This window comes from Grammomys surdaster, unplaced genomic scaffold (genome assembly GCF_004785775.1).
Source record: "Grammomys surdaster isolate TR1022 unplaced genomic scaffold, NIH_TR_1.0 135, whole genome shotgun sequence".
Taxonomy (NCBI): Eukaryota; Metazoa; Chordata; class Mammalia; order Rodentia; family Muridae; genus Grammomys; species Grammomys surdaster.
The window spans coordinates 114,705-128,097 of NW_021604593.1; the positions used below are offsets into that span (position 1 = coordinate 114,705).

A 13,393-nucleotide genomic window follows, 5' to 3' on the forward strand; every position below is an offset into this window, starting at 1 on the left:
GAAAGCTGCTTCGGGATGAGAAGCGCTGGGTGGAGCCACAGGTGAGCCTAGAAGCCAGGCACAGGTTTTGGTATGCTAATAGACAACATATTAGCTATTTCTCCCAGGTTTCTTTGGAACCTAACAGTGATGTCTTTCTAAGTGTGGGGACCTGTGAAGCCAGCCTAGCCTGGCTAGACCTAGAGCCCACGGCTGGCTAGTATCCTCCTCCAGCCCAGTGACAGTCCGTTCCATAAGTGTTGCGGCTGGCTGTCCAATCCCAAAGTGTGTGGGGCACAATCATCTCCCCCCTACCAGTAAAGCATTCTGTGTCTTTGGTTGCTCTTTGAAACTTTTCTTCTCTACCCTCCCCCTCACATCGCAATCTGTGCTTCTCAGTATCTGGCAGCTGTCCCAGGCTCTGGGTTGCTGTGTCACTTCTCAGCCTCAGGCAACCATTTCTAGACAAGTAGTGATGTCTGCATTGAGGGCATAAAATGGAGACTCTGTCAGAACACCACAGTAGCAAGATGACAGGAGCATGGAAGACCTTCACAACCATCACCACCTTGACCTACACACTTTAATCACAGCCATTTAATCTGGTAAAAATATTTCAAAGCCTATTTACCATGTGCCAGGCACTGTGGTATTTTAAATTGAATGAAAATAATTGCTGGTAGCATTTTTAATTTTTTTTTTTAATTTTTCATTTTGTTTTTGCTTTTCTTTTGTTTGTTCATTTGTTTTTTGGTGATTGACAGGAAACCATCCAGAGCAATCTTCATGTATTGTCTAGTCTCTCTTGTTTTACATATTGTTGTACAATTTGGTGACACAAAAGAGACACTGTGAGGTTTACTAAATGGTGGTAATACAAAGTCAGTTTTAAACATGCCTGCCTTCACGATATACACTTTCTCAAGTCCCCTTCAATTGACTGAGAACATTCTCAGTCCAGCCCTATGTATGACTGTGGGAGACTGGGGGTGGAGGTAATGTTCGTTTGCCTCCCTTTACTTCCCTATCTGTAGCCATCTTAAGTTCCCAAACTTGGTCTGGGAGAGGAAAAAGGCTTTTCTTGTCAGCTTACTAACTCATTTTGACACTTCACAGGCTGATCTCTGAAGCTCTGGTGGAAATGAGAGAGCATCAAAGCATTTTCTAAAAAGCAAACCCAGGGGCTCCACGGCCAGATGATTAAACTACCACTTTTGCCTTGTCATTTTTTGTTTGTTTGTTTTCCTTTTTAGTGTTTTTTATCAGAGTGTCTAAGGCCCTATAAAATTGGCTTAGTTTGCCTTTCTGTTCTGATTTCCTTTTCACTTTCCTACCCTGTCCACCAAGGGCACGCCTCGTAGTCACCAAGATTATTTACTTCCCTTTATTTTTTTTCATGTATTGTTTCCTTTGCCTGAAATTTTCTTCCTCTCTCAGACTTTCCATTCTGCTATATTATCATAGTAAATACCAAGTAACACTAGACACGGTCTTTAGATTCTCAATTCCGTCTTCTAGCCTCTGTACATCCATCACTCATGGTTTTAGAGAGGTTTGTGCCTTGTAAAAATAATTTAGGAGATCCCCTCAGAAAAGATGGACCAGCTCAACTGACTGACATAAAGTTTGTACTGAGTACAACAGAGTCAGACATTCTGGACTGCCCCTCCCATCGGTCCTGTCCGTGTATGATGGGGCTCTTTTTATCACATGACACTGCCATCTTTCTATCTTTCCACATTTCTGTTCTCCAATGTGTTATATTACTATCATTATTTATTGTTACACATGTAATTATTAAATATTACACATTAAATATTTTAATCATATCAGCTGGATTAGAACCTGGTCTGATAAGAGGGCTTAATAAATAGTTGATACTATACAAGGTTCCTACCAAACTCAATATTGAAACCAAGCCAATGAAAGCATCTCTGGCAAGAAATTCATGTCTTCATCTGTGCCAGGGTAGTGGAGAATAGAAAGAGAAACAGGAATAAATGAAGATTTTAAGAAGAAAACTTGATGCTGGTGGCCAGTGATGGAATTGTAGCAACCTGTTTGGGCCTCAGCTGGTGTAAGTAACTTCCTAGCGCCTTTCGAACAGCCACTTAAAGGCTATTATCCTGGAGGCAAGGTTGTGACCCTGAATGAGAAAGATCACAGAAGCTAATGTACACCTCTAAATCCCTAGATTCAAAGATAACACACCAAAAGAGCCATCCTCCCAAAAGAAATTTCCCAGAGGCAATTATGTGGAATCAACTTATTCTTGGTCTAACACAAAGAAATTGAAGTGACAATGACCACTGACTGAACAGTCCCATGACAGCAGACCTCAGGGACAGCACTGGACTGACATCTCAGTGCCACTCAGAACACACAAGGATGCTGCTTCTGAGAAGGCTCTGTAAGGGCCCCAAGGCCTTATCACCATCAGCAGTGGGAGGGGTCATCTGTTCTCTGAGAGGCTTTGCAAGTGCCTAGTCTGTTACATCTTAAGAAGAAACTGGTGTCAACTTAGGTTCTTATTCAAGATACACCTAAGAAACAAACAAACCCCATGATACATATGAACTCAGAGAATTAGGCCCCAGTTACCCCAGACTCCTGTCTCTAACCACTTTGAGGTAAGGTAAGGAATAATGGCTAAAGAACTTTCCATCCTCAAGCTCCCAGTGTGCACACACACACATGGATCAGGTTCTTAATTCTTTACTGTTATTCTTCAAGTAAGTCCTGATTGTACATTTCCTTCCTTCCTCCTAAGCACAGATGCTAGAAGCTGACAAGACAGACCACATGCAGTGTTCCCTGGCACTTCATGGACAGTGACTCTTTTAGCAGCTACTATGCCCCATGATTACTCTTCCAGAAGAGCCTTTGGGTGACTCGGGGCATGTCTTCTGCCTCTCCCAACCCTTAGAACAAGGTTCTTAAGCCAGGTGCACATCAGTCAGCATTAGACTTCAACACGGTAATGTAGTGGAAACTATTTCCTTTTTGTCCGCATTTCCACCTCTGTCCAGAGAGAGGAGAATCCTCACCAGATGGACTCTTCTGTCCTTTGGGTGATGTGCTCTGGAAAGAACTAGGAAGAAAGAGACTTTTAACTCTACTCCTCTGTTTACTGTTCCTAGGAAATAACTGTTTATTCTATTGGGGGAAGCAGGTATGGAAAACCTGATTTTAAATGGACTGTGTCAAGTATCGGCAGTCACTGTATTCACAATATACCTTAGCTAAATTCTCTTTCTCTATTCTCCCCAACTTGTACTGAGTAATCAACCAACAAGGACAGCTCGCCGTTCCCACCAAGGGAACTGGATACCTATTTATTTTCATTACTTTCATTTTGGAAATTGGAGACCCTGATAGTATTCTACAGACTATATTTGCCAATAACAATACTAACTTTGATCCTTCATCTCGCATTTGTTTTTTACATTTCATATATTTATGTGTGTACTATTGTGTTGTATGATGTGGGGGTAGTGCACGCTCCAGGTAAGCATGTGGAAATCAAAGAACAACTCCGTGTAGTTGGTTCTCTCCTTCTACTTCCATTGTGGGTTCCAGGACTCGAACTCAGGTTGTCAGGCTTGCAAGGTAGGCACTTCACCCGCTGAGCCATCACACTAGCCTTGTTTCTCCTCTTCATTCGTCAAGACTTGGAGAGAGAAGATGATTTAATACTCTCAACTAGAGGTAGAATAATTAGTTGCTTTCGAAAAGGAATTAAAGTCATGTTCCTAATATGTATCTTAATTTACCTTCACCTCTATTAAACTATTGACATGCACACGCATGCATGCACGTATACACACGCACAGCCACCTCCGCTTGAACATCAAGGATCCTGTTGTAGGTAAAATGATGTGCCCTTTCTCAAAGAAGACCTATAAATGTGTTATATTGCATGACAAAAGTGATCTTAATCCTATATGATTAAAGATCTTGAGACAGACTATACAGGATTAGCTAGGTGAGCTCAGTGCATTTACAACATCCTTAGAAATGAAAGAGAACAATTGATTTGCAGATGCTACATTGCTGGCTTTGAAGCTGAAACAAGGGCCCAAATGCTTAGAAATGCAGGCAGCCTCTAAAAGCTGGAAAGTGCAAGAGATGGTCTTTTCACTCTTTTAATGACTTTTGAGACAGGGTCATGCTATATCACCCACCCTGGCCTGGAACTCCATATCTTCCTGCCTAAGCCTCCCAGTTGTTAGAATTGCAGTGTTGGAATTACACCTATGTGCCTCCATGCCCAGAGAGTCCTCCTAGAGAGCCTCTAAAAAAAAAATGTGGCCCTTCCAACTCCATTATTTTAGCCAGTAAAGCCTACTTCAGGCTTCTGATCTTCAAAACCATGTGATAATCAAGTTATATTGTTTTAAACTAACTATCTTGTGTAGAGTTGTTGTGATCTTTGGATACAGAGGTATAATTTTTATCCTAAGGCAAAATGATGCTGTTACAAATAACTAAAAATAGAAAAAGTGGCTTTGGAATTAGGCATTTGATAGAGTCTAGAAGACTTTTGAGAGACAGGATAGAAAGGGCTTCAACTACCTTAGAGATACTGGTGATAGAGATGGGTACTAATGACTCTGCTAAAGGAGACCCACAAAGATACAGGAAACATGATAAAGTAATCATATATTTCTTAGAGAATACCTAAATTTTTGTGAATATATTATTCATGCAAATATGTACATTGAAAGTGTATGGCGTGGGGCTCAGATGGAACTATGAAACACATTATTGGCAATTGAGTCCTGCTTTAGTGTCTGGAACACAGTGTGATTTAGCCCCATTTGGGATTTTGAGATGCTTTAAAATCATAATCTGTGGTATCTGAAGCCACAAAATTTATGTGAACTTGTAACAGCAGTAACATGAAACCAGTACAGGCCACAATAGCCGGCCTAGAGCTCAGACAATGAAACCTCCACTTACCACGTGGGACAACATGGTAAACAAATAGGGTTTGGCAGCAGGAAGACGTGGGCTGCAATGCCTTTTTGGCTCTGTATTCATTAAAGAATTCAATAAATTTTTCTTAAGCATGATGTGTGTAAGCCTTTTACTTGACACTGAAAATACTAAAGTCACTGAAAATACTAAAACACTTTGATCATCTGTGTAAAGTAAGGAAATCACTTCTCATAGCCTCTACTTCCTTCTCTGAAACATGGGAATGATAATGTACTTCTCTCTTAAAGCTGTGTAAGGAATAGGGGGCGTGGCTCAGTTGGTAAAGCACTTGTCTTACTTACAAGCAGAGAGATGTTGCACAGAGACATTAGTTTGATCCCTAGACCCATGCTTTTAAAAATAAGTCAAACATGGCGTTGCACTGAAGAGGCAGAGGCAGATTGAACCTTAGAGCTTGCTGGCAAGTGAGAGACCTTGTCTCTAAATAAAGCTGGAAAGTACCTGACAAATGACACCTGAGGATATTCTCTGAGCCCCTCCTACAAACACACACACACACACACACACACACGCACACACGCACACACACACGGTTATTTAATTATGTAATATCTGTGGAATACTTTTATCACAGTCTTTAATAAATAGTAGATATTGCTGTTAAATCTTCCTCTTGTTCTAAACGACTGTTTCTATAGTTCAAAGACAATGGTTCAAGAGTTAAAGATTTTAAAAGCTGATCAACAAAGACCTTCCTATTAGTACATTCACTGGAAAATCTCCCTAAGACTAGTTTTTTTTGGTTTAGTGTTGAGTTTTGTTGTTGTTTGATTCATTTTGTTTTCCTAGTAAGAGAACTGGGAATACAGCTCCGTTGGCAGAGCACTTGCCTAGCAAGCACCATGGGGGAGTTCTATCTCCTGTCCTAGGAGAAGGCAGAAGACAGGGAACAGCCTTCCTAGTAGAATTTGGAAACAAAGAAACATGGGGTGGGGGGCTGGTAATTCTGTGTTCTATGGCTCGTCAGCAAACTCACAAACTCAAATGTATCTTCCTCACTGTTCACACATCTAGTGATATTCTCCCCCCAAAATCTAGCCTCTATTCATGCAGGCTGGTGAGCATTTATTCTAAGTTGTTCACATGTTCAGTAGCTTTAGGGCATTCATCTGACTCCAGGTAGTAATGGGAACAGAAATGGGACAGATGTTCTTAAGCAACACAGTGTCTATACTGTAGAGTTAGAACAAAAACAAGAAAGGAAAATGGAAGGCCTAGGGAACCCTTCATTACTTAGTTTGGCCCACATGGCATGTGAGCAATAGCTTGGACAGAACTGGACATGAACTCAGGATGTTGAAATTTCTTGAATAATCAACACTGACCTTGCTTGCTTAGACTTTTGCCTACAAAACAACACTCACTCATTTTTCACTTTTAAGTCTTTAAAAAAAAAATGTGATGACACCTGTGATCCAGAGACTGAGGGTTTGGGATATAGTGAGTAAGAGGTATGACTGTAATAATAACAAACTTCACATTGTCTCTTTTCTCTTGTGGACCCTAATCTGGCTACCCGAAGCTACTTCTTCATACCTCAAATTTTTGTGGTTACATCTCTTAGGTAGCTCTCAATTTAAACAGGAACCCAAATATCCTTTTTCCTGCATTTCCTTTGGTAATAGCTCCTCTAGTACTAGCCCCTCCCACCCTTTACCTAGTCCTCTCCTTAGAAGGTAGACAAGATGGCTGAGAAAGTGCTTGGCTTCAGGAAATAAATTAGGGTAGAACAGCATCTATCTCTGCTTCCTACCCTTCTGCTTACTGACAGCAAGGAGGATTCCAGTGCCAAGGCAGAATAAGTCCCCTCCACAACCCACACACTCACTTCCAGCAATTGGAACCCTTATGAGCCTTCCCTAGAGACCCCTGATTTACAGTCAATATTTGACCTGAATACGTTCCTTTAGATTAGGCAGTGACCTTCTCAACTGCAAAGCTGACTGCTTCTATGAAAATGATTTTTTTCAAGTTCCTTTGGCTGACTGTTTCCAAAAATTCTTGCTATAAAAGTCCCTTGGTATCACTGTGGCAGGCTTTAGTTTGTAGCTTGCCAGTGTGGGTAAGACCAAGAGACTCTCCGGAGCTACAACACTTAAAATAATTGTGAACTGTCATGATAATTCTACTGTAAACCAGGTTAGAAGTAGATTTTGTTGTTGTTGTTGTTCAAGTGCCTTCCAAATAGGAGTTCCCAGACTCCTAATCTAAACAATCCTAGTGATCTTCCTCACAAAAGGAAACACAGACTCCACCCTTCATTTCCCCTTCCTCACAAAGCTTTCAAACAACAAGCGGCCTTCTGTCTTTGTGCTGCTGAGACAAGTGGAAAACTTGGTGAACTCTCCCTTTCTTAGGCTTTACAACATTGGGAACTCCCTAGCAGAAACCTGACTCAGACTATTGATAAAGGGCTTATAAAAGTCAACAACAACAGAAAAAGTGCATATCAAAACCTAGATTAGTATTTCAGAAATCCTGTTTCATGGAGTGTTGTTGCTGTTGGTGGTGGTGGTAGTGGTGGTTGGTTGGTTGGTTGGTTGGTTGGTTGGTTGGTTCATTTGGTTATTTTGTTTTGCTTTGATATTGGGTCTTGCTATATAACCTGGCCTGAAACTTAGTATATAGACCAGACTAGCCTTGAATTCCTGACAATTCTCCTCTGTCAGCCCTCTTCAGTGCAGGGATTAAATGTATGTATACTACAGCTGGCTCCACACAACCAGTGAACAAAAGAAGACTAAAGCATATGATTTTTTGAAAACATAGTCAAAGTTGTCAGGAGAAAGTTCTCCAGGGACCATACTCTATTGCTCCAATGTAGTCAACATATTAAATGGATCTATGACAACCAGAGACACTATAATGAGGTTCTATTCCTTGCCCAGCATTAGCCTGTGTCTTTGCATCTGTGGAGCTGGAAGGAAACTTTAGCCCTGGGGAACAGTTTTTGGTGTCCACTTCTCCTCACTGTGTGTGTCCTCAAAATGTATGTCAAGAAGTGCACATGCATGTATGTGATATTGGGTAATTTCCATGAGACTTAGAGTCTCCTTTTGAGGACAACTGAGAAGGAAGAGGTTCTTATAATACATGCCATGGTTCCAACCTTGATTGTATTTGGCCTTGGGCTACCAACCCTGAAAAAATTAGTATGAGAGGAAATGTACAGGAAATATAGGGGGTATAGAACTATCACAGAAGCTGTTTATTAATATAAAAATAATTTAGAACATCAGGACATCTCAACTCCATCCTTTTACCTACACAGTCAATAAAAATGGAAAGTGCCAAGTGTCCCTCCAAGTAAGAGATAAAGAAAGGACACATAGAGAGAGACAGCAAAGACTAAAGCTTTCTGGCTTCTCCTGGGACAATTCTTCTTGCCATATTACCTTGATACCTCACTCCAAACCAGGCCAGAACAAGCAAATCTTTGTGTATCATGGGCTGCATGGAGAACTCCAACAAGCAAAATGAGCTTCACACCCCTGAAAATGAAATTGCATCTTCCAAGGGCTTGCTTTCTCCGCCCCACTAGAGATCGCTTGCTACATAAAGCTCTTTTCCTGGGCTGTCAGACGGAAGGTGACAGTGGAGGACACAAAGAAGAGGTGCCCTACTCACACAATCCCTGAACTCATTCTTTTTCCTAATAAGGATATGCACACACCTACCAGGACTGGCATTGCCATGACAACAGCTGAAGTCCAGGGTGAGCGGGTTAGTGGAACAGCATGCTTTCTAAAGTCTTCCCAAAGGGCCAGAGGGTGCACTCACTCATGAGACATAAAAGATGTTGACAGTGTTTCTAAATGGACTCCAAAAAACTTACTGGACATGGTTTCTTTGGGAGGAGTGATTAGGGATGGAGTCTATATTGAGTCTTCCTTAGGGACTTGGCTTGGTTAGAAAGGCAAAATCTATAAAATGAATAAGAGCGTGGATCCCCCCCTATAAAACTAGGACACATAACCATGTACATTTCCCACCGAGTAAAGAGATGTGACAAACCAGGACAAAGACAATCCTACAAGGAAATACAGAGACAAGCACTTAAAATCTCAGTGACACAGCCTCCCCACAGAGACTACTCAGAGAACCTCAGGTCTACATTTTGAAAGTAAAGAAAGGATAGATTCATCTTTAAAAAAAAAAAGAAATCATAAAAATAGCTGTTTTCTCACTAAACCTGTTTGGAGTCTTTAACATGTGAGTGCTATGCCATTTAATTACTGTAATGACTTCATAAGGAAGACACTACTCACTACTCTTACACCCATTTCTCTGAGAAATAAACTGAGCATAAAAAGGCCCTGGAAGCATACAGCAATTGAGTGGCTCAGCAAATGTCACAGGAAGCTTGCTCTGGGTCTTCAGCTCCAGTGCTTGGCTATTATCTCTTGGGTCTGGGAAAGGCCCTTGCTTCCCACAAGAATCATAAGCAGATGGCTTTCACACAGTTTCTGAGCCTCTATACATACTAGGCAACATCAGAAATCTTTATTCTAGCCCAGTGTATCTTTGCTGCTACTGTTTTGTGATTTGGGCACTGAAGATTGAGCCCAGGGCTTCCCACATGATACGTAAATGTCCTAACACCGAATTACATTCTTTTCACTTTTTATTTTGAGATAACATCTCCTTACACTTGCCCAGGTGGCCTTGAACTTGCAGACCCCTGTTAGCAGCCCCTAAATAGGGAATATCACAGGCCTGTGTCAACAAACTCACTTCTAGAAGGATTCCTAAACTTTAGGGTGTGTTGAGATCACATGGAGAGCTTGTCTGAACATTTCTAACAAATCCTTAGATGTTATTGGTACTCTATCCCAGGAACTGCACACCGTGAACCACTGCTTAGTACCCTGAGTTCCTTAGAGCCTATCCCACCCAATTAATCTTTCACTGTTTAGTTCCAGGTCCCCCAGGACCTTGCTTCACAAGCTATGATGTTATCTTTGGCAGAGCTGTGCGCCTTGGAATTCCCTGGGCCCTTGATAAATAAAGAGAACAGTTATTATCCCCTGTTACCCATGGAGGATGGACTCGAGGATCATCACAGACACTCAAGTCGGTTGATGTTCAAATCACATATAAAATGGTGTAGTGTTTGCATGGAATATCACAACCCTCCTGTGTAGTTTATATCATCTCTGGATGAGTGGTAATGCCTAATACAGTGAAAATGCTATGTAGGTTTTTACCTTGTACTGTTTATGAAAGAGTGACAAGAAAAAAATCCCTGTATATGTCTGATACAGACACATTTTTATCACATATTTTCAATTTGTGGTCGGTTGACTTCATACTCCCAGACCTTGAAGATTTGGTTGGATTTCCCACTCTAAAATATTTTTATTGTTGCTTTTATTTTTAACCGTGGTTGTTTTGTTTATAATTTTTTCCAGAGAGAGTCTCCCATGTAGATGAGATAGGCCTCCACTTCAGACCCTGCTACCCCGCATCTCTTATGCTGGCGTGTGCACTCTCACATCCAGCTTGCACATGGCCGGTAGCTCTTGAGAGTCTATGAACTATATAAAGGGGAGCCTTGAACAACTAATAGGCAAGGGCAGCCTGACCCACTGCACACAGCCAAACCAGTTCCCTGGCAGGCAGGGCCCATCTCTTTTAGAGTCTCTCCGGATCCCCTCTAGGAATCAATCACAAGAGAACACTTATTAAGACTTTTTCAGGGCATTCGCCCAGATAAAATTAAAAGTTGAACACCAGTGCCTGGCCCTTTAATGTTCCTGCCTCTAAAACACATTCCTCCATCCTTGCAGAGGCTGTAACTGTATTTTGTGCATTTACTGTTTAGCTAATTTTCTCTGTGCTCAATCTCATGGGAAGCTGGAGGGAAATAAGGAGACATGTGATCCAGGTCTGCTTATATAAAAGGCAAGACTGGAGAACAGGGGCCAGTAATCAGAATTACCCAATTTAATGCCTGACTTGTTTATCCTACAGAAAACATCACCTGTGTTGCCTCCATTGATCCCTTCAGAATACAGCTTCTTTATTCCAGGCTTCTTCAGACTGTGAAGTTAAATGAAGAGCTTACCAGCAAAGCAGAAGAATTAAAAGGAAAAACAACCTCAAGAGGCACGCACATGAATAAGAAGCAGTGCAAAGTGGGCCCAGGTTCCTTTATGTCCCTGGTCACAGCCACTCTGGTGTTGGCATAAAAGGACATTCAGTGGCAAGACACAGGAAGAGCTGAGACACAAGTATAAGAGGCTGCAAGTAGAAGAAAAAAACCTTCCAGTAACAACTGCACCTTCACCATGAGGCACATCATGGAGTGATACAGTCAGTGAAAAGAAGCAGCCTTTGTTTGAGACTGAAAACCAAGTTTGGAGAAGCATTTTCCTCTTCTTCAGGGAGCAATGAATAAGCCCTCCTCTCCCCATGCCCAGGAGGGCAGTGGTGAGAGACTCAGCTCTATACATATATGGGTCTACAAATGGGAACTACTAGATTCTAACCATCATGTCATCAGTCAAAGCCAGATAGTAGATTACAAGCCATGGGATTATTTTTCCCCCAAACATGCATAAGCTGACTACATATGCACTGATGCTCCATGGAACCATTGTGATGCACTGAGGCGCTTTGTCATTGTGCACTCAGTAAGTAAGCCTGACACTGGAATTCAGCTCAGCTCTTACTCTAAATAATAATATTAATCTTTACACCATTCCTCTTCAAATGACCAAGAACACACCGTGAGTTCTAATGCGTCAAAGTACAAAGGACATGGCAGAAGGCAGAGGAGAACCCTTTTACCTTCCTGTAATGATTAGGTCACTACAGAATAACTGGAAAGTGTGAGCTCTGACCACTCCTTAAGGGCCATGAGTCATGTATCAGCAGCCGGATGGAGAGCAATGGAGATTCTTCATCTATCTCCATCAAAACTATGGATCATCAACAACTGGGCAGGATGATATCCAAACTCCACCCCTTTCTAAGAAGCTATTGGCTTTGGATAGGTGATGGGAATATTTTTTTTTCTTGAGGATGTGGTAACTGATAGATTTCCCAGTCTCCAGTGCATGGCCCCACACCAATACATGTATGGGCAGCACTAACAGGACTTAAAGGGCTATCAAAACAAATGCCATGGACTTATGTAGAATATAGGGAAAGTCAGAAGGGATAAATGGGGATTAGGTAGGATCGTATTTCATTATATACACATATGAAACTCTCAAATAAGAAAAAATTTAAAAGTTAACTTGAATGCAACTGCTTGCTGTCTAATAGTAAATGTAAGTGTATGTGTGTATATATACATGTATATGTATGTATATATATAATGTGTGCTTATATACATGTGTGTACATATGTACACATATATGCGCATATATATACACATATGTGTATATATGTGTACATATATACACATATGTGTATGTACATATATATTTATACATTAGGAATATATATCCCTAACATCCTTTTGAATCTGAAGGACAAACATGGTCCCAAAACATGAAATGATCCATAAATGTTCCCATTTTATGTGTGGCTGGAAATTTACACTGACCAATGTCATTAATGAGAGGACATATTCAAAGCTAGCTCCTAACTTACCAAACTTATAACGTCTCCATGACAGCAAGACTAATCTTAGAGGTAGGGAGGGTGACCAAGCATGACTTCACGTGTGGCTTTGAGTAGCTCTGACATGTCTAGGTGCTTCCTCATCCTACAACAGTTAGTATTCTGAAAACACTCTCCTCTCTCACTCATTCACTGAACTGGGGCTGCGGATTGGTTCAATGGAGTCTTTCATGTTCTTCCCCTTACCATCTGGCAATATTAGCTGTCTAATAAATTGCTTCAACTTGTGCACTTTTTACCAACCTTACTTTTAGTTGACATATGAAACACTCATAAATAGCAAATGCTACTTGATTAGACTAAATGAAAGTCCTTAAAATTGCCAGCACAAAATAGGCCCTTAGCTGTGCACGTTATTCAGTTTAATCATTTGAAAGGCATCTGGCTATTTTTAGAGAGAAGTTTTCACATATACATGCTTATGTCATCTGTTCTGTATTGTGCATGCACTCATTTTAATTTGGGTGGATTTTTGCAAAGCAGCATGTATGCAGCCATGTCACATAGGCCTGGATTTGGAGCAAGCTTCACTTGTGTTTGAACCCTCTCTCTGCTACTCAGAACCTGTGTGAACATGAATTCAGTGATGCACTTCTGTGTTTCCTCAGCCTTTAAAACTAAAACAAGTATAATAAATTCTCAGTTATCTATTTTCAACTCTTGAAAATCACTAAGCATACAATCAAAACAATCAGGTATATACAGAGATCGTGTTTTTAATGGAAGAAAAGAAAGACTCAAAAAGGAGCCATCAACATTTCTGCTCTTACAAAACCAGGTC

General features: G+C 41.0%; 1 protein-coding gene across 12 annotated transcripts in view; it reads right to left on the reverse strand.

Moving 5' to 3' along the window:
• Positions 1-13,393, reverse strand: part of LOC114617219 (protocadherin alpha-4) — a 238,010-nt gene that overhangs the window by 13,352 nt on the left and 211,265 nt on the right. The gene's annotated exons all lie outside the window — the stretch shown is intronic.